Source organism: Leucopleurus acutus (assembly GCF_964270905.1).
Source record: "Leucopleurus acutus genome assembly, chromosome: 9".
Lineage (NCBI taxonomy): Eukaryota > Metazoa > Chordata > Mammalia > Artiodactyla > Delphinidae > Leucopleurus > Leucopleurus acutus.
In genome coordinates, this window is record NC_139144.1 from 39672082 (window position 1) to 39676033 (window position 3952).

The following is a 3952-nucleotide window of genomic DNA, read 5'->3' on the forward strand; positions in this document are numbered from 1 at the left end:
AGAAAACCATAATTCAAAAGGACACATGCACCCCAGTGTTCACTGCAGCACTGTTTACAATAGCCAAGACATGGAAGCAATTTAAATGTCCATCGACAGATGAATGGATAAAGAAGGTGTAGTATATATATATGATGGAATATTACTCAGCCTTTAAAAAGAATGAAATAATGCCGTTTGTAGCAACATGGATGGACCTGGAGATTATTACACTAAGTGAAGTAAGTCAGACAGAGAAAGATAAATATCATATGATATCACTTATATGCAGAATCTTAAAAAAATGATGAAGATGAACTTATTTACAGAACAGAAACAGACTCACAGACTTAGAGAATGAACTTATGGTTACCAGGGGGAAGGGTGGGAGGGAGGGATAGATTGGGAATTTGGGATTGACATATACACACTGCTATATTTAAAACAGATAACCAAAAAGGACCTACTGTAAAAAAAAACAAGCACAAACAAATAAATAAATAGAAATACTCCCAAGCCTTCCAGTCCATTCACTACAGGTAGCTTTTGGTGTTGTTTTGTTTGTTACCTTCAGGGCTCTCCAAGCCTCACAGAAACCCATCAACACCATTAGTCTCTAGATTGGGATAGATTGTTAAATTGGTTAACAAAACTGGGGAACTCCCCCCATATCCTCAATGAATACCTCATTCACACTGTAGTGAACAAGATAAAATAGACTAGTTAGAAAGAAGTAGTTTATTTTCAAGTTTGGGCAGTAACTGGATCTGGCCTTTAATAAGGCGTCAGTGAATGGATAAAAGTGGTCTGTTTTAAATGTATAAGACAAACGGCATAAGAAGCATTTATTTCAATTTACTTTTAGTAGGTTTTATGTTAAACTGCTCAGTTTTTAATTAGTTTATTGTCTTAAATAGGTAAATATTCCCACTTGAAATCTTATTTACACTATTTTTTGGCACAGACTCACATTTCCAAAGGCATATCAAAGTTTAACGTCAAACCAGCCGGATATCCATTATCATAAAGTCTCAATTAATGATAATTGACTGTACAAGTTTATGGCAACACAAAAGGCACTGTTCCAAAGCGGTACTTACCATTGATACAGTTGCATTATAAAAAAAGTTGAACCCAAAGTTAACTTTCTTTTCCCTCTGCTGTACCTAGAAACTCGGACTCATCAATGGCAAAGATTTGGATTAAAAGAACAAAAAGGGGCTGGACAGAAATAATGGTATATAATAATAATTCCCTCTCCTCAGGAATCATGAGGCTACCCTATGGCTTTCCAGAGAGAACTAACTAACCAAGGTAAACTTGGGGCAAATGTCTTTGGGTCTCAGCATCAAGAAAAACCACCACCCTCCCTTAAAAGGGCAAACTTGAAGTACCTTCCTAAGTGCCTCAACTGGCAGGTATTAATTAACAACATAATGTGATTCTTGGCTCGAATGAAGGACAATTAACAGGGTGCCTCTGCTCACTGTTTGACTCATCCTCACACCCAAGCAGGCAGGCCCCCTTCAGCACTCCTTGGCTTGTGCTCAAGCACCCAGGCTTTGAGTGGTGCTGGACTCAAATCCTAATTCAGCCATCTTTTTAACCTACATTAGTTTAGACAAGTCACCTAATTTGTCTCAAAACCTCTGTTTCTTTAAGTACAGAATTGTAGTAATAATACCCACTTGACATATGGTTGTAAGGAAGAAGGATAATGTAGCAAAGTACCTAGCTTAGGGATTCACAAGGGTCTAATAAATGATAATTATTCATTCAATAAATATTTATTCAGTATTACCATTTTGAGCTACAAAGAACCATGTGTCAAACAAATGGAACTGAATCCCATCCTAATGTTCATATATTTAGAATTCTTTATTGCAACAATCCAAGTGTAAAAACAGGGAATACTTTACTCACTTGTTATTAGTAGACATATTTTCTGCCAGCCTGTTCTGTTCAGTTATAGCTTCACCATCACCCATGTGAGCAAAGCCCAAGCAGATAGCAAAGACTTCCACCACCATTTGGTGATAATATGACACCTCTCTCGGTTGTGATGGTGTTAAGGAGAGCAATGACACCATCTCTCCACCCCTGTGTTGTTTAGTAAATGCTGTGTAGGGAGGAGTAATGAGGCACCCCTTCCTCTCCCAGGCAAGACGGAGTCATTGGAGGCCTACTGGGGAGTCAGAAGTCCTACTGCATCTAGCAGTAACAAGGCACTCACTCCCACCTGTTCTGTCAACAGAGGTTCAATGGGGAACCTGAATTTCCATCACCACTGTGCAGTAATGAGATGGCTCCCCAGTTCCCTCATCAGTATGGTATCAGAGGTGTCAGTGATAAAACAGAAGACTTAAACAACATCCAGAATCTCAACATAATGCCAAAAAATATTCAGGACCCATTAGAAAAATTTAAAAACTCATCATACCAAGAACCAAGAAAATCTCAACTTGAATGAAAAAAGTTAATCATTAGATGTCAACACTGAGATGACACCAATGTTGGAACTATCTGACAAGTACTTTAAAACATCCCTTATGTAGATGTTTCAATGAACAATTACAAACGTACTTGAAGACAATGAAAAAAATAGAAAGTCTCAGCAAAAAAACTGAAGATATAAAGAAGAACCAAATGGAAAAATATAATAAGTGCATTTTTTAACTCAATGGATGGACTCAATAACAGAATGGAGAGAACAGAGAATCAATGAACTTGAAGACAAAAAGTGAAAAAATCACAATCTGAACAACAGAGGATAAACATACTTTAAAAAAAGAGCATAGACTCAGGGACTATAACAGTCTCAGCACAGGACTATAACAAAAGATTTAACATTTATGCCATTGGCATCTTGGAAGGAAAGGAAAAGGATGTTGGGATTGAAAGTCATTGAAAAAAACAATGGCTGACAAATTCCAAGCTTGGCAATAGACATAAACCTACAGAATCCAAATAGAATAAACCGACAGATTTCCACACCGAGACATATGATAATCAAACATCTGAAAACTAAAGGCAAAGTCTTGTAAACAGAGAGTGAAACAACACATTACCTATATATATTACCTATGTATAGGGAAATTACCTAAAAGAATGGCTAAAGAAAATCCTTGAAACAGAATGTTAATTTTAAAAGAAGGAATCTGGGAACCTCAAAAAGGAAGGAAAAACAAGATAAGGAGTAAGAATATGGACAAATACAATACATGCACCTTCTCCTCTTGAGTTTTCCAAATTATATTTGATGCCTGAAGCAAAAATTGTAATGTATCATGCAGTGCTCAAGATACGTAAAGGAAATATTTAAAACTCTTTTATTATAAAAAAGGGGAAGATAAAGCAACTTAAAGGGAGGTAAAGTTTCTACCCTTCACTCAAACTGGTAAATGTTGATGCCAGTAAACTGTGTTAATTTATGTATGTGAAACATAATACCTAAAGTAACAACTAGAAAATACATACGAAGAGATGCATTCAGAAATACTTTAGATGATTCAAAATGGAATTCTAAAAATGGTCAAGTAAACTACAGGAAGACAGGAAAAAGATCTTATTCTGCCTAGGTTTAGGGAAAATATGCTGGTAGCTATCATCTCCTTCATCAGTACAAGCTGTACCCCAGCTTCAACCTCCCTCTCCTGTGACTAGTGATTATAACACATGGGTCTATACACTGTGGGCCCCACTAATAACCACTACAGTGTTGGATTCAGTATTAATTAAAAGTTGTGTTGAGAAAAATAATACTCAGGGCTGATTGTTTGAAGGGCAAAAGTCTTGTTTTTCCTCGAGAGTTAATAGGTCAAGCAAAATCACAAGAAATAAGGGCACTTGGACTGCATTGAATGGTACCCCTGTCCCTCCTCCCCAAACAGAATAGCTTTTACGGTACTGCATTTTGATATAAGGTATCAGCAAGCCTTTTCAAAGAGGTAGCCCTGCAGCTAATATTAACAAC